Source organism: Colobus angolensis, unplaced genomic scaffold (genome assembly GCF_000951035.1).
Source record: "Colobus angolensis palliatus isolate OR3802 unplaced genomic scaffold, Cang.pa_1.0 Scaffold163, whole genome shotgun sequence".
In the NCBI taxonomy this organism is placed as follows: Eukaryota; Metazoa; Chordata; class Mammalia; order Primates; family Cercopithecidae; genus Colobus; species Colobus angolensis.
Window position 1 is genome coordinate 2,055,068 of NW_012114744.1, and position 18,860 is coordinate 2,073,927.

The 18,860-nt window shown below is 40.8% G+C and overlaps 1 protein-coding gene across 1 annotated transcript in view; it reads left to right on the plus strand.

Annotated features, from left to right (window-relative positions):
• Positions 1-1,461: 1,461 nt before the first annotated feature.
• Positions 1,462-18,860, plus strand: part of MET (MET proto-oncogene, receptor tyrosine kinase) — a 117,501-nt gene continuing 100,102 nt past the window's right edge. The window contains exon 1 of the mRNA XM_011937370.1: positions 1,462-1,649. The gene's annotated coding sequence lies outside the window, so the exon portion shown is untranslated. The remainder of the gene's footprint in view (positions 1,650-18,860) is intronic.

Consider the following 18,860-nt stretch of genomic DNA (forward strand, 5'->3'; position numbering starts at 1 on the left):
CTTGCTAACCAGATGTGTGACTCTTCTGGGAACTCTTAGGGACTCAGTTTCTTTACCTGCAAAATGGTTCAATTCAATAGCAACGTAACGGGAAATTTCCTTTTCCATAAAACTGGGGAATCACGAGGTAATCTCTTTTGAGGATTGAAATCACTCTTATGTAACCTCTGGTAATGCCTGGCACTTGGGAAATGATAACTATTCTCACTGTATTTTTCTATCTTTCATTCTGTAGTAAATAAGACCTGAACCTGGATAGTAACTGTTATTTTAACCCATGACTTTCAATAACGAAGAGATCTATGTCTCATTATCTATTGCCATGATTGGACAAGCCCGTGTGAGATGCTTGAACAGGCCCGTATAAGAGCCGGAACGAACTCAAGTCCTAACCGGCAACGCCCGTTCCTTAGATCCTACTACCTTTGAGTGTTCATTTACTCTTGTAGGTGTCAATTTTTATAGCAAAATATAAAGTTATCCCAACACAATTACACCTAATAGAGTTCACCAAGGCCCCAAAAGCTCTTTTTTACAAATCATCATAAGATTTCAACATTCAAGAATTAAACTTTTGTTCTGTTTTCCTTGTTCATCGCTATTTGCCCAGTTATTTAATCAGCCTGCTTCCGGCTATGAAAAAAAGAAAAAGAAAAAGAAATGGAAGTCTCCTCGGGGTTAAACTCCTCTGTTGTTCTTCCTTGCAGAAATCTGAGTTATTACAGTAGAGGATAATCGTTGCATAATGAAATCATTGGGACAATTCGTCCATCCACTTCTACCTCCACCTCTAACAATGAACTCCTTGTGTCTGCGGTGACCAAATCTCTCTATACTCGGGTGGGCGCCGGGCGGTTAGCGGAGACGTGGGAGAGGCGGAGAGCAGAGCTCGCGCCCTTTCCGGGGTCAGCGAGCGGAGTGCCAGGAGGGTGCGCGCCCTGCCTCTGCGCCCGGGGTGACACTCGCCTCCCAAGCGCCAGGAGGGGGAGTCTTGGTCCCGCTTATCTCCGGCTGTGCTAACTTCAGACTGCCTGAGCTGGGGGAGGAGAGCGCGCAGCCAGGGCGAGAAAACTTCTCCACCTAGAAAGTTTCACCTTGTCGTGGGCGGGGCAGAGGCGGGAGGAAACGCGACCCCCGCGGGGCCAGGCGCGGCGCGGACGGCAGGAAGGGCGGGGGCCGATTTCCCTCTGGGTGGTGCCAATCCCCACCTCAGCGGTCCTCGGAACCCGCGGACTACGCGGACGGACAGCGCGCGAGGCAGACATACACGTGCTGGGGCGGGCAGGCGAGCGCCTCGGTCTGGTCGTCTGGCGGTGCCTCCGGCCCCAACGCGCCCGGACCGCCACGGGCCGCGCGCGCCGATGCCCGGCTGAGTCACTGGCAGGGCAGCGCGCGTGTGGGAAGGGGCGGAGGGAGCGCGGCCGGCGAGCGAGCGGGCGGGGCGCTGGGCTCGGCCCGGCCGCAGGTGACCCGGAGGCCCTCGCCGCCCGCGGCGCCCCGAGCGCTTTGTGAGCAGATGCAGAGCCGAGTGGAGGGCGCGAGCCAGATGCGGGGCGACAGCTGACTTGCTGCGAGGAGGCGGGGAGGCGCGGAGCGCGCGGGTGGTCCTTGCGCCGCTGACTTCTCCACTGGTTCCTGGGCACCGCAAGGTAAAACTGCAGCCCCTTTCAAATCCCGCACCCCACCCCTCGCCCCAGCGGTTCTGCTTTCTTTGTTCCCCTGAGAGACCTGACTGCTGTTCCAGGGGGCAAAACCACGGAGGTGGGCTAGAGTTTACGGGCTTGGGAAACTGAAGAGACGTGGCCAGGGGAGGACGAAACTAGAATGGGGCTTGTGGTTTTAGGGTGTTGCCTCTGATGGCCACCTGTATGACTTAGGAGGGAGAGGGGCGCTGGGACAGTGGGTGATGTATGACTGTTATGGCCCAGCAAGTTTTAAAACTGGGATCTGACTCAGCCCTTACAAAAAGGATCCGGTCATCCTCGTCCCACCGTGATGCAGCCCGCAAGGTTTGAGCCTAGCTGTTTCCTTGTTCCCAGCCTTGCTTTATCTGTGTTATGTCGGGGTCCTTCCAAGGGGTAGGTGTTTCTGTGAAAGTCTGAATTCATTTCTGGCAATCACGCGGGGCTTGTGATCCATCAATTTTCCATCGTACCTTATCTCTTTCTGGGGCTTGTGGAGGACGTCTATCTTATTAGGTGAAATAGATTATAACCAGAGGCTGGGCAATGTGGCCAGTCGTAGTGCTGACCCGATAATTAAAGCACCAGTGAAAGTACTTTCCCTGACTATTGTCAATGCAGAATTTACTCCCAAGTACGGTTTCCCATTCATATCTTTCATGTTTTAAAAGAGCCATTTGCTAATTTGGCAGTTGGAGAGGGCTCCAGTGGCTCACGCATGAATAGTTGCCCAGTGTATTTTACCTTATCACAGTTTTATGTTCAAAGGAGCCCTCGGGCAGAATGAAATATTGTCAACTCTCTTAGGCAAAATAATCAAGATACTTTAATTGCTATGTTAAGATGGTCCACGGATGTGAGAAGATTGTAAAAACTGACGTTGGAGGCAATATAGACTATCTGGACCCTCTCTTGAATTTTAAGAAGACTGTTCACATTCTGTAGCTTTGGGTGGAGGTTTATTCTGTCGCTTCCATCAGCCAGACACATGCACATTGCCATGCAAATGGATTCAGAAGAACATTATATCCCCTTACAGCTAAACTATTATAGCTGACTAATGAATTTTTCCTGCATGAAGATGATCTGAAAATGATGTACATCGTGTTTCCATGTGCTACAGGGACATAAATTGCATTTTTATGTAAACAGTGTAAGTGGTACTTGGATTATTTACAGGTACATAGCTTTCCTTCCTTGTTCTAAGCTAATTGAGCTTTGTTTTGAACATGTAAACTTCCATAATGGAACATAAGTGAGGTACTTTGGTTCCTATCATTTGCAAGTCTGTGGTGTATTCAATGTTCATTCTTTTTAAACTGCTGAATAACAGAGGGAAAATTTACATCATTCATAAGAAATTTTTGTAGTACCAAAAATGTGTCTGATAGCCTATAAAATGTGCTGGTGTTTTAAAAATTCTATTCAGTTTTCAAACTTAATGGTGCATAAGCTATAGTTATTAACTTAAATATGTTTTGCTTTTAACATGATGGAATTTGTGGCATATAGAATATGGTCTACCGACTACTGCTTTTTCAAAATTGCTTTGTTCTTGATACATGGCAATAGGGGTTTACATCAGATGTATACTACATGCTTTCAAAATTAGTGGATGGAGTTTATCTTCATGATAAAAATGTAGCAGATTAATCACAGCCAGTCAATATGAAAGCTCATAACTAATATTTTCACTACTTTTAAACCTATAATAGAGAAAAATGACCCTTTGCTAAGCAGGAGAAATATCCATATTTTATAAATTCCTTTTAAGACTATGTAAGTATATGCCTTGCATTAATCTTGAAGTCTTTAAAAAATTTTGTCTTAATGAAGGCTAGACTAAGAAATACATTTCAAAAATCTATTTCCTTAGCTGTTGTTAAAATAGCGTTTGAAATAGCATCAGTCTAATTATCCTTCTGCACATCTACATAATAGTCTCAAATAAACTTTTTCTCAAATGTGGTCATCTCAAAACAAGGTGAATAACTCAGAGGGGCTAACATCCTCTAACTGGCTCATTTTCTCCAAGTGGCTGCACCAAGGACGTGATGACACCCCCATGGTGAGCACAGTTCCTCACACATTCGGATTACCTCCCATTTCTCTGTGTTCTTCCTACTCAACCCTTTCCCTTGGTTTGGTCAGAGCTGCTTTCAAGGCCTTCTGTGCCCCCATTTCTCCAGCCCAATTTACTGGTTTCTTCTTTAGGCATTAGGCTTAGTGATTCTCACCAGAGCCATCTACGCTTTCTTTTCCATGGTCTAAATCCCTAAGATTTCCTTGTTCTGCTGTGTTTATTCATGGGATACTCAATTTCCTCATTGTGCCCTCTTAAGGGGAGAAAATGTATATAGAAACTCAAGTGTCAGGAAGTGAGCCTTCTTTTCCTGGCTGCTATATGCTGAAACTAGTGTTTTTGACACCAAGCCCTCAGGGCAGAGTTTCTTCATGGGTTTTGCTCAGTGCAAAATAAATAGTCACTTCTCAGTAATAAATGATAGGTACACTGACTAATGTTAGTTCAGAATCACTTTGATGATGTGTTCTCAACTGACACTGAGCTGCTGCCAGATCCACATTTGCCTGACCAAAAATAGCTAGGACCTATAGGTTGAGTATCATATGTGCTAGGTACTACAGCATTTTCTTTAAAAGAAAAAAATGGAATCTGCCCTTGAGAAGTTTACAATCTAGATATACAGACAAACATCACATATAAAATGAACCCAAATTCATAATTATTAAGAGGACATCACACGAGAAACACTTTTGAAATCATCCTATTTGCTATGAAATAATAGAATTTTTTTTAAAAAATCAAAGATTGGAACTTGAAAACCTTAAAATTTTCAGGCTGCTTCTGCATACATCATCTTTCTGATACCAAAACAACCTTACAAGATAGGCAAGTCTGATAATATCTTAACATTCTCAGGTTATAGACAAGGAAACTGAGCTTGAGACTACTCCATGCTATTTCAATAGCACCGTACCACTTCTCCCCAGCCATCAACTATTGGAAACATTTTCCACGGAGGTATAATTAGGGATGCTTAAGGTAGTGATAAATGATGAATATAACATATCTAGTCCCTGGAGTTTTTCTCACCTTCTCTTTCTCCAGTTCTCTCTTGTTTTTTTGTTTTTTTTTTCTTTTCTTTTCTTTTCTTTTCTTTTTTTCTTTGTAGTGAGCCATACCAAGAAAAGGTTTCATTCATATGTGTGGGGCATTCTGCTCCTGTTATCAGATTAAGAGCCGTGAATAATTTTGTAATCTATCCTTCTATCAGAAAGCCCATTCTCAGATATCTTTTCAGCTGTGTTAAACAGTTTAGTATATTCCCCTTGGGATTTGTTTCAATAAAAACATCCAGTAAAATCTGACTACTTTGCTTTTCATGGGACAAAATGAAGAAAGTGCTTTTATAAGCTGTAAAACTTAATTGAGAGAAAAAATCACGTGTGGCATTTGTCGCAGGAGGTGTGAGAACAGTGAAATGAAAAACAGTTTACTTTGTAATCACATACCCAGGTACACATATTTCTCTCTGTGATTGCATAAATGTGTGCAAGTATGTTTATGTAGGTTACTCCCATTGATTTTAATTTCTGTAATAAATTATGTAGCTATAGGGCCCATAGGCAATTATATAATGGGCAATAGAATCTGAAAATGTATATCTCCTAATATAATGAAGGATAGCAATTATGAAATGTGCTTAGAGAATCACAAGTTATCGTGGAAGCGAGGTTCCTGTACTCCAAGAATGTGAATGAGGATTTAGTCATTCATTCAGGGTAATTTTTTGACAACCTACCAGGCATAGTTCTAAAATCTGGCATTTCCACAGAGTATAAAACAGACAAAAATCTCTAACCTCATGACACTCTGTTCTATTGACTTGGCAAACAAAGAAATACATAACTAAAATATGTTGTATGTCAATGTCAGGTGATGATAATAGCTTCAAGCATAATAAAATGGAAAAGAGAATAGGGACTGTCAAGGATAAGAGGGAGTGGGATGGTGATTGAAAAATTCAGTAGTGAGGTCAGGGAAGGCTTGTCTTCAAAGGTGGTCTTTGGGCTAGAGCCTGAAGGAGATGAGGAAGTGAGCCAGGTGCATATCAGGAGCGCTTCTCAGGAGTGCTATTCTCATCTTGTTTTTCCTGGAATTGTGCAGTTCAAAGCTTGCACAACTGTCCATAGAGTCCCTGGTTTTGGAGGGAGATACCTGAACAGTGCCCCTGTTTTTGTAGGGAAATACCTGGACAGTGCCTGCTATCATTAGCTACCATGTTAAAGATAGAAGATACAGGAGTGGCCCACATCTCTTGGTTTATGTGACATGGAAGAAGAAGATCCAGATTTTTTTGTTGTTATTATTATTATTTTTTTTGGCACTCACCTACCTGATCTCATCCCATACTCCATCCTCTATCAGAGATATTGCTCCATTTGGGCAACTTTCCTTCTTATTTTCCACACTGTGAGCCTGGCGCAGTGGGATTTGTTGAGAGCGATACCCATGGCTTTTTTTTCGCTGATCCCTTCCACAGTGTAAATGTAAAGACAGCAAGAGGCAGTTGCTGATGGTGTGCAGCTTCTGTCTTCTATGCACTTCTTTCTTTCCCTTTCACTCTCCTTCCTTTTCCTTTCCAGTATTAAGTCACTGCATTGGATTTTCTCCCTCTTTTCTTCCTTTTCCCTCATTCCCCTATTTATATCTGTATCAAGATTTGTAAACAGGTAATTTAAACGAGGAAAACTAACTATTTCATTAGGGATTGACAAACTGCTTAGGAAAAGCATAGGGGCAGTCACCGCTTGGCATGATTAGAGCTGCTGTGAGGCTCAGTGTATGGCCTGGGCCCCTGTGGTAGTATCTTTCAAATTTTCAAGAGAAGCTAGGACTCTCCCAATTTTAAAATGTTGACTCAGTGTCTTTAAAACACCATACAGTTTACAGTGGCAGAAAGTCTGCAAGCCAGATTGGGCTCCTGATGGTCCCAATTGCAGCAGCATGCATGGCCCAAGAGCCCCAGGACTGCTTCTACAAAATATTTTATTTTCTAAAATTCTCAGAAAATTAACTGCAATTCTCTGGAAAATTAACTAAGCAAATTTTTAAGACCAACATTTTATGTCAGTCCCTTTTGGCACATAGTTATATTTCTAAACTCATTAGCCCACATACTTTACATCAAACTATGTACATTTCTAAACTGAAGGGTAATCTAGTTATGTCATTCTTAAACTGAAGTAGTCATTTTCTGAAACCTGAATCCATCATGGCTTTTTGCATCAATTTCATTTCCAAGTTCTCTGATTCAGGATAAACTCCACCTTTTGGAATATTCTCTCTCTTTCTCTCTCTCCCTCTCTCTCTCTCTCTCTCTGGAAATGACTGAACTTCACCCGTTGTTATTAACCTGCCATTGAAACTCAAAACATGTACTGCCCTCCTGGTTTCCAGTGCCCTTTAAAAGCAATCAGTGTTAAAATCTATTTTTCCAAAGGCTTAAAAACTCACAGGTCGTGCGCTAACTTATTTCCTTTAATCCTAAAATCTCAGTGAAATGCCCAAGCTAGCAGCCCTCCAGAAGGCCACTGTGTTAGAAAGGAAGATTATGTACTGTATTTCTTCCTACTATTTTAAATGCAAATATAATAATACATCATGAAACAGTGCACATACAGTGCACATATTAAGATCAGTGGCCTGTTCCTGTTTTGAAATGGTCTCCTACTCCTTGATAGTTGGAATTCTGAGGCAGCACCTAGACTCTCAGGTCCAATTGGAAATTGTATGTTTTTTAAAAAAAGAATGACTTGGGGGAATAACTGTTTGATAAGACTGTGGAAGATTTCTAATTTTTAATGTTTTATTAACAATGTAAAGAAAGGCATTCAAAGCTGAGACCTTTGAAATAGTATAGTCGTTGCAAGTCAGAGGAAAAGAGAAGTGGTAAATTTGTTAGAGATAGGTTGCCTTCTTTGAGGCCTAATCATGTGGGAAAGGAAAACCCAGCCAAGATTTAGGTCCGTAAGACAATTCAACCTAACTTTAAAAAGAAGTTTTGGCTTTGCTTGGGACCAGAGTGTGTTTAGACCAGCATTTTAGCTATTAAATTTTAAAACTAGGGAAATTTAATCCTTGTGTTTTTGATTCACTAAATCTTAAATCATTACTCACAAACTGTACGTCCCTCTAAGCTCTTTGATGTCCAAGAAATCTTTAAAGTTGTGTAAGCGCTTTTTGTTCCAGAGAAAAATAGGAAGTTGTGTTTTGCTAAGCGTCAGTAAACAGCATCCTCAAAAATCTGATTAGGTCTAAAATCCTGCAACCATGACAGTATGGATGTTTGAATGATGCAATGTGAAAATTGTAAGTACTTTTTAAAGTCCTTATTTATCAGTAGTATTCAGCTGTAATCCTTACTAACCCCAAGGAAATTATTTTGACACATTTCCTCTCTGTTTTGTAATATAAATACACAGCCCAAATATTTATCATTTTATTCTGGCACATAGTAGGTAATCAGTAAATATTTTGTAGAGAGCTAAATGAATGACTCTTTCTTCTGCCCAGAAACTTCTAGCTAATGTCAGTTCTTCTATTCAATATTGATATCCATCTGTCATACCTTGGAATGAGATCTATTCTGAGTCAGTGACCTCGTTTGACAAATTTTTAAAATAAGCCGTCTTACTAAATATATGACATTTATTGAAATTCATTTTGCACCATGAAGCAACTGCCTTGCACAGAGTGCTGAAAATAGGAAGGAATTTCTAGACTAATTTGATTAAATATTCAGTTGTTGCCATATGCTTTCTGAAAAATTGATTTTTCCCCTTTTACTATTCCTATCATCCTTCCTCCCACCTTGACATGCTTACTGATTGAAAGCTATGCACAGAAAAAGGGCAGGTCTCTTGTATGTATAAGCAAGAGCAGCAAGTCCAAACAGGCTTAGAAAGCATAATGCTATAATCACAAGTTGTCATAATATAGGAGAAGGGAGAGAGGAATGTTCAGCCATAAGTGTGGTGTTGGGTATTGCTCCAAATTACATGGATGACACATCTTTGAACTCTATTGTGTGGGGGGAAAACACCTTCTTGCTGTAGTTAGATTTCCTGTTTGTGAATGTGTATTTTCTGGTAACTAGACTTCCTATATGAATTCGACATAGCTTTAAGTGTATTTCAAATGACATGATTAAAGAATGGCTGCTTTGGAGACAGAAGCTCCTTCTCTCATAAAGAAATAAACTATCATGCTAAAACATAGGCATTGAGATCTTTCTTGATGCCATATAGTGAGTTTCTAGTGGCTCATCACATTTTATCCTCAGAAAACCTTTCCTGATGAAAAGCGTGTTGTTTTAGTATCATATCTGGGGTGATGGAATTGGCAATTTCTTATATCTTGAGGGGGCAGGGGGGTAAAAGGAAAACTGTGTTAATATGGTCTTAAAATAGAGATTCTGTTAGGTTAACCTGAAGATTTACTAAATACATCGTCATTACAGCTTGTTTTGACATGTAATTGTAGATAGCACTGTATCAGCAGTGACTTATTTATACAGCTTTGTTTAGACATGCCTAATTTTTATTTCATTGGTGGAACCATCAGTAATAAATCATATATCAATGTTTTTGTACACATTCATATTTATATAACTTTTAAAATTCCAATGTAAAGGTCTCACAACTTGAAAAATGAATGACTACCTGAGTATTTGAACAGTTGGGAAAATGTAGTTCAATTTAAGAAAGATTTTTTGTGACAATTCTTATGCCATATATAGAAAATAAAGGAGAAGGGCTGGAGGTTTAGGTGGGATATTGGATCAATGAGGCAAAGGAAGGGGAAAGGTGGGCAGGATATGCTGAAGGGTCATGGGCTTGAGTGTACCGTAAGTCATAAAGAGAATGTACCATTAAGAATCAGGCTGCCTGAATTCTAAGTAGCAAAGGGGCAGGTCATAATGGGGAATAGGCCAGGCACAGTGGCTCATGCTTGTAATCCCAGCACTTTAGGAGGCCAAGGTGGGTGGTTTGCTTGAGCTCAGGAGTTTGAGCCCAGCTTGGGCAACATAGCAAAACCCCCCTCTTAAAAAAAATACAAAAATTAGCTGGACATGGTGGTGCACACTTGTAGTCCCAGCTACTCAGGAGGTTGAGATAGGAGGATCACCTGAGCCCGGAAGGCCAAGGCTGCAGTGAGCTGAGATCATATCACTGCACTCCAGCCTGGGTGACAAAGAGAGACCCTGTCTCAGAAAAAGTGGGGGAGGGAGGGTGTGGAATACAGTAAAGCTCAAGGGAAAATGGTAGGGCCCAGGCTAAGCAAAGTCTAAATTTCTATCAACTTGTGTTACACGTGATTTGATTCTGGGGAAAGATAGACTATCATCTACCCAGTCCTAAATTGGGCCTCTTAGTCTGTCCTCCCCTCAGTTACCAGGAAGAATAGCAGGGATGTCACAGAAGTAGAAAAAGCTTTTATTCTGAGTGTCAGAGGCATGTGCTAAGCACTCTGTTATCTACTCCCAGGAACTCTAAATGAAATTCCATTTTCTCTGAGGAAATCAAAATATGAAAAGAAAACTCAGGCAAATTTATAAAGGTTTTACACCATTTCCATGACTGAAATCTTCTAGCATATCAGCTCATTATAATCTATAAATTCCTGTTGGGATCAAAAGTTATGGCCCTAAAACCTGTGTTTATAATCCTTTTCCACTGGGATATTGTCTCTGGGGATATATATTAGCTTTCCTTGAGGATATTACCTTAAGACCATTTCTTTGGTCCTTGGCTATACAAAGTTCATACTAGCATGGATGTAAAAATTGTATTTTTCTATTCTAAACACGAATTCAGACAGCGATATAAAGATTCGAGGAAAGCTTCTATCAAGGCCTGCCTTCACTGCCTGTCTTTTTGCCCCTCTGAGGGTCTTAGGTGAGCCACTGTCATTCTTCAGACAGAATCCATTTGGCTCCAGCCAATGGCTACACTCTCCGAAGTGAGCCTGTGGTCTCACAACTCTCTGGTTAATACAAAGACAGCAAACAAATATGATTACTTAAGACCTAGGCGAACCTCTGGGCTCAAAATATTACCTTAGCTGTTGTTGTTTTTAATGAGCATCAACTAGTATGATATTTTAACTTCTATTGAATTATGTAAAGAAGTAACAAAAGCAGAGATTGTCGACAAAAAAAAAAAAAAGCTTCCTCCTAACAGAAATGAATATGCATTTTGGACTTTTCAAAAATTCCCTTTCTGTCTTGTCAAAATTAAGATATTTCTAAATTTTATTTCAGTCTCACTAAGACATACTTGGATTATTGTTCATTGAAATCTGTACGTCAAGGCCCAGTGATTTTAAACATTCTTTTGGTCTTCAAAGAGCTTACCAAAAAAAATTGTTCTTTAAATCACCAGAAAAGTGCAGATAAAATCCCAGTTTCATTAATGACAATGAAAGGTGACAGCCCTTGAATCTATGTCATAAGTTGATTAATTACTTTCCAAACATTATTAAAGATATTAGACAAATAACTTAGATTGGTATCCAGGATCAAGGTTCCTTCATAATCCCTAAATGGGTTTTAATTTTCAGAGTTAGATGATCGTTATATGTGATTCATTTCTTTAACATCTTTAGACTGTTGGCTTTATTGAAAAGAGAGGAGAGTATCTGTTTCAATGTGTTTTCTTTTCCCTGAAGTAATTCCTTGCAGAATTCAATAAAACTGGTTTTGAAATAAAAATAATCAAATGCTGGCATTTTCTCTTAATAAGGGCCCATAGACCTGATGAATTATATAAACATGACAAGGAATTTACCACTGAGTTCATAATTATGTAACCATTTAATGCCCAAGACTGCCTACTGACAGTGTAGACATTCAATGAGAATGGGCATTGTGCATTAGGGTAAGGGATGACCTGGAGTGAACTTTCACTCTTGTTTTGGTTCTTTCCCATTTTGCCCAATTCATAGCACCTGCTTCTCTTAACCAGCAAGTCTATTTGCAGGTCTCCAGTCCCACTTTTCGCCATGCCCACTGCAGTGATTCCAAACTCTCACCATTTCTTGAGCTCTTGCATCTTTTGGGCTCCCCTTATTCTCAGTATAAGATCTTTCCTTATATTTTAGAGAGTAAACACAAGCCCAAGTGGTTTCCATGTCATCCACTATTACCTCTTTCTGTCTCAAAGGATGAAACAGTCTTTTCTACCTAAGTCTTGACCCTGTTCTTCCCCACACCTTTGAGCACCTCCTTCATGTATCCTACCCACCTTACAACTCTTCCCATCTTTAAAATCTCCCTCACTATTTTTCGTTTTTAAAAAAATTCTATTTTAGGCTCAGTGGTACATGTGAAGATTTGTTACATAGGTAAACTCGTGTCACAGGGTTTATTTTGCCACCCAGGTATTAAGTCTACTACCCGATGGTTATCTTTTCTGTTCCTCTCCCTCTTCTGCCCCCCAAGTAGACCCCAATGTCTGTCGTTTCTTTGTTTGTGTTCATAGGTTCTCATCATTTAGCTCCCACTTATAAGTGAGAACATGCAGTGTTTGGTTTTCTGTTCCTTTGTTAGTTTGCTAAGGATAACAGCCTCCAGCTTCATCCGTGTTTCTGCAAAAGACAGAATCTCATTCTTTTTTATGTCTGCATAGTATTCCTTGGCTTCATTATTTTTCATTCACCTTTTACGCAATTTACTCTTCTAGAAAGAAATAAAGCACACACGTCAGGTATCCTGATAGGATCTTGAATACACAATTTCCTTAAGTAGTCACTCCTGTTTCCATTTTATCCTTTAAATAAAGAATTCTTTAAAATAAATGTCTAACTCAGTTTCTCTACTTTCTTCATTCCCATTCATTCTTAAGTCATTCAACTCAAGCAGTCTGTTCCACACGCCCAAGAAAGTGTCCTCATTCTAATCACCAGTGCCCTCCTCATGGCCATATCTGATGGACACTGGTTTTCATCCCTTTTGACCCCTCTGTAGAATTTGATACTATACATTTTATTTCTCCCTTCTTGAAAGTTCTCCTTTAGCTTACCTCTCCACATTTTCTTTGCCTACAATTTTTCTTTTTACCCTTTAGAACATAAAGTTTACATTCTAGTCTTCTTTAAGGCTCCATCTGAATTCCTCCTTTCTACTTACAAAACACATTCACAAGTGATCTCTCAGTGACTTCCAGTACACCGATGGACAAGTGGTTCACAAACCGCTCTCTCTCTCACTTCCTCTTTTCTCTACACCACCACTTTCATGTTGTCAGCTACCTTATAGACTCCTCCACTTAGATAACCAGAAGCTGCCTCAGCGTAGCTTCAGGGTTATTAACTCAACTAATTATCTTTACCCTCAAAGTCTCCTCTCCCTATTTTCCTTACCTTGGTTTATGATACCCAGAGAGACATTTTTTTTTAGCCATTCTTGGCTTTTCAGTCTCCTCTACAATCAAAATCCATATTGAATCATTCCCACATAATTTTTATCACTTTAATATCTGTGTAATCTAGTCCTTCCTTTCTTTCCACAATGCTTTGTTTCCATGAACTTTGTTCAGGAACATTCTTTCATATATTAATTGATTCTGTTGTCCATTCATTCAATTAATGCTTACCAAGTGCCATGTAATGACGCTATGCTAAGGGCTAAAAGTGGAGCTTACGCTCTGATGGGAGACACAGATAAATAAGTTACTATATAGCATGATAAAGGCTAGATAAGGGGAAGATCGGTTTGATGTTCGAGCACATGGGAGAGTTCCTAATTCCTTGCTAGAGGGTAAGAGAGGCATCAGAGAAGGCTTGCCAGAACTGTTCCCTAAGATGAGGCTTAAAGAGAGACAACAACTTATCCGTGTGAAGTTGAGGGCAAGAATATCCATAAAAAGGGATCCACACGTGCTGAAACCCAGAGTGGCTCGGCACATGGCTTGCTTCAAGAACTGAAGAGGGCAGAGTGGCCAGAGCCTAGATTTCTAATGGGGTGATGGCAAGAGGCAAGACTGGAGAGTGGGGCAGAAACAAATGATATGTGGCTTGTAAGCTCTGTCAAGGGGTTGACCTTTTTTTCAGCAAAGAAGTGACATAGTCAAATTGTCAGTTTAGAAAGATATCTCTGGTATGCTAGCGGAAAGATGATCAGGGTGAGAATGGAGAGGGAAGACCAGCAAGGACGCTGTTGTAGTAATCCAGGTATGAAGTGACACTGCCCTGACCATGGGCATGGAAACCAATAAGGAGATGGACATGTTTAAAATACTTGTAGGTGGGCGTCAAGGATGATGTCCTGGAAATATGGGACATGTTCAGCACTGAGGTAGGATACAGAGAGGGAGACGGGGTTTTGTGGGAGTAGATGGAGGTACCAGAAGGATATCCAACTGCTCCTTCTTGGTCTCTTGTCCCATCTGTCTTTGTCTTCTGGCCTATTAGCTTTGGCGGCCCCAGCGCTCAGTCCTCCTCTCTTCATTCTCTACACTCTTCTCTTCAGAGGTCCCATCCACTCTCATGGCTTTTCATGACATCTACATGCTGACAACTTCTTAATTTAAATCTCTAGCCCAGACCTTTCTCCTTAACCCTGGGACTCAAACATCCAACTGCATGCCCGGCATCTCCACTTAGATGCCTAAAAAATATCTGTCAGGCTGGGCGCAGTGGCTCTTGCCTGTAATCCCAGCACTTTGGGAGGCTGAGGTGGGTGGATCACTTGAGGTCAGGAGTTCAAGACCAACCTAGCCAACATGGTGAAACCCTGTCTCTACTAAAAATACAAAAATTAGCCGGGTGTGGTGATGCATGCCTGTAATCCCACCTACTCAAGAGGCTGAGGCAGGAGAATCACTTGAACTTGGGAGGTGGAGGTTGCAGTGAGCCAAAACCACATCACTACACTCCAGCCTGGGCAACAGAGTGAGACTCCATGTCAAAAAAATAAAAATAAAAAAAACTCCATCATGGGCAAAACTACATTCCTGGTCTCCTCATATCCTACAAACATGCTTCACCAACCAGAGTCTGCATGTCAGTAACTGGCAAAGTCATTCTTTCTGTTAAAAAAGTCAAAATCCTTGGCATATTCTTGACTCCTTTTTTTCTCACATGCCTCAGATCAAACTCCATCCAGATTTACTGATGGAGTCAGATCTGAGGCATGTGACAAAATAGTTAGCTCTGTCTTCAAAATAGAATCAGAATTCGGCCACATCTCCCCACTCTCCCCTTCCTTCCTGGCCCAGGCCACCAGGTCCCCCTCCTGGAACACCACAGGAGCCTCCCAGCTGGCCTCACCACTCCACCGTTGCCCTGAACTGCCCCCCAGCCACTAGCAGACTTCTCTCCCACACGATCAAGGTGATTACATTCCAACATAATCCCCTCCTTGTTCAACACCCTGCAATGACTCCCCATTTCACTCCAATAAAAACCTGAATCTCCCAGATGCCTGCGCGGCCTTAGATGCTCTGCTGCTTCGTCCTGTCTGATCTCAGCTCCCGGTCACCAAAGTCTAGGCTTACCGGCCCCCTCTCTGTGCTTCAGACACATCAGACACACTTAGTTCTTCCTTCTTGCCTCTGCCCAGAAATCTCTTTTCCCATCTCAGCTGGGTCCACAAAAGCCATCTTCCCAATTTCCAAACTACAAACCTGTCCCTGTACCTCTCCTCCAGGCAGTTCTGATGCCCCAACCTTACTTTTTGTTTTTCCCTGTAACACACATCAACTTCTAAAACACTACATCATCAACTTGTTATGGGTATGAATTGCTGCCCCCAGCTAAAATGTAAGTTCCACAAGAGCAGGGGTGTTGGGTTTTGTTTACTGATGTATCCCAAGCATCTGCCGCATAGTAGGACCCCAGTAAATATTGGTCAAATTTGGTCTTAAATAGCTGTTGCGTAGACAAAAGTGATATTGGAGAGATGGATTTCGGGATTCTCTGGAGACTCTTCAACAAAACATATCAGACTTTCTGTAATGTGGCCGCAGCCTAACCTTATACCTTCCTCCACTGTCAACCCAGTCCACCTGGCCCCTATACAAATTGCAACTTCCTGGACAACCCTGCACCTTCTCCCCAGGTGCCTGTGTGCGAGTCCACTCCATCCAGACTGTCTGTCCCCTACCTCAGCTGTGCCTGAGCAGCTCCAACTTATCCTGCAAGACACAGCTCAAGTAGTATCCCTCTGAAATACTCCTTGGCCCTGCTTTCTGTCTGTGTAGTTAGCTCTTCTTCCCCGTGCTGCTCCACTGACATGCGCACACCTTTACAGCACAGCCTGGGAGTGTTGCGGGTGGAAGGTGGGGATTCCCAGTCAAGGGGCAACACCTGTATGGTTGGAAAAGTTATTTGTTTTAATTTCTTGCCCTCTATTCTCTCTTCTGTTTCTCTCCTCTCCCATAAACACACATACCGCCTATATACACACAACCTGTCCTGAATTGCTTTTCCTTGAATTGATGAGTTACATAAATGCAATCCTAAGCACAGTTGTTTTCAGGTTGTCCTAACCTTTTGCTTTATTGATTTTTCAAGGATCCAGAGTGTTTACTGAGTTTCAGAAATTGGATTCTGTACTTATTTTTCTGTACTATCCTAGTTTTACGAGAATCCATTTGCTCAGCATTCTCTATTCTTTTAAAAGTGTTTAAGATATTTGTAAATAGTTTTGTTTTGTCCTTTATTTTCTGGTGACATATTGACCTCAACATAATGCTATTTATATGCTTTAATTCTTCTTCCAACACTGTTAGAATTGCATTATGTTCACCCAAAGAATCCACATCTGTACAAAATATGGCCAGGTTTGGCTATTCCTTCACATTCACAGTATTCTCATGATTTCTACCAATTCTTGTCTACTTTGCCTAAATAAGAAAATGTCATATACTGACAATTTTGATCGTGAAAAAGAGACCTTAGTTCATTCCAGTGTCAGAGTCTACTTGCAAACATTGATTTCCAGGAAAATTTCTAAGGTGTGAGCAAAATAAGCAAAATAAATTCAGACCTAAGAGAAAATAGCATTACAAGGAATGCCCACCTCATTCAAAGGCTCTACGTTTTCAGGCAAGAGGGGCCCTGTCCTTTGGCACCCTCACACCTCTCCCCTTTGTCTCTTTGTCCCTGGGTGCTGATTTTTCTTTCTTTATGTGACAGCCACTATGAAAAGAATGGGGTTCACTCACCACCTGCATTCCTCCACAGCCATTTGATATCTGCTTTCGATAACAGCAAAGGAAACTGATCAGTCATATAAATTCAATCCTGAGCACAGTTCCTCGTTTGGAATTGTACCATGCTTTATGCCGAGGACATTTTCAAACAAGAAGGGAGGGAATGTCTGATTCATTCGTGAGTAATGTACCAGCTTCCTCTCCAACTTGTCTCCCTTCAGTGGTTCACATTCTGACTGTTCAGTCGGTTTATCCTTTCCAAACCCTGTAGTTCAATACAACTGGCAAAGGTTGCTTGGCTTATTTTTTTTTTAATATATAGACTTGGAAAGATGTTTCTCAAATGTGATTTGTGGATTTGTGTTATTCAGTGTTACTGGATTAATTGAACAAAAACTGGTAACACTGCTACACAGTCTGAATCACAAAATTATGTCCATCCATTTGGCTGAAAAATATGAAAAAAACATACTTGTATAGGTTTTCATGCATTTTAGCACTTTCTTTACATTGGGGAAGTTCAACCTTCACACTTTCAAGGGCAATGAAACATTTTTGTTTGACCTACAATCTATTAATGGGACAAAAGCCCATCTGTCAATCAGGGCTCTGAGAGTTCAATGTAATTTCTGAATAATATGTTTTACATTATGCACAATGGTAAAAACAAATGTCCATTTATTCTTCTTTCCCAGAAGTTGAGTACTTTCAACCATTCAAGATGTTTGCTGACAGAATATGAATTTATAAAGGATAATCTTGAGGATATAATGGCATTCTATTCTTTTTATCTTTACTCTTGCTGTATCAGGGTTGGATAATGGTCTCAATCATATGTTACAACTAGAAAATGCACAATTGGCTTTTTCTTATGCTAAGAGGCAGCAATTTTCAACTTTTTAAATGATTATGGGACTAAGAGGGAATGCAAAAGCTGATAAGAATCTGAATAAAAGCACTGTCTGTCAAAGAAACAACATTTGTGTAATAACCAAGAAAGTGTTTAGAGCACCCCCTGGAAACATTAATTATAACACGTGCAAATCATTCCTGTACGAAGCTTAACTTGTTTATCTCCTATAGCCACCTGTATTTGAATTTTTAATAAGCTCATTTATTATAAATAAAGCGTGTAAATCAACCTGGGAATACCTTTTCTGTTTCAGAAATTTCATGTAAATGACAGGCTGCCACATACAGTACAACTAACTGTAGGGGGAAAAAAGTTTCTTTACTCCCTTTCACATAGTTATACCTTCATATGACACTTAAAACCACCTGTCAGGAACTTTTAAAGCATGTTTTAGATGTACAGAAGCAAACCCAAATGAAAAACTGCTATGCAGTTTTGCAATACATATATGCCACAGAAACCTTAAAAAACATTCTAACCCAAAGGATAAATAGGTTTGGCCCAAATCTTTTTAATCTGAGTTCTGTGGGTAAAAAAGATTATTGTTCCCTTATTTTTCCCCATTTGCTGACAACTAGGATTGTCATATAAAATACATTCATAGGACATACTTACACTAAACAAATTATCTGAAATTCAAATTTAATTCAGCATCCTATATCTTTACTTGCTAAATCTCAGTTGGGATATGGGCTTACTCTTTTTTTTTTTTTTTTTTTTTTTTTCTGAGGCAGAGTCTGGCTCTGTCATCCAGGCTGGAGTACAGTGGTGTGATCACGATTCACTACAGCCTCAACCTCCCTGGCTCAAGTGATCCTCCCACCTCAGCTTCTGATCCTACCCACCTTAGCTGGGACTATAGGCACATGCCACCATGCCTGGATAATTTTTTTATTTTTTTGTAGAGTTGGAGTTTGCCCAGGCTAGTCTCAAACTCCTGAACTCAAGCAATCATCCGGCCTCAGCCTCCAGAAGTGTTGGGATTACAGGCGTGAGTCACAGTGCCCGGCCTGGGCTAACTCTTT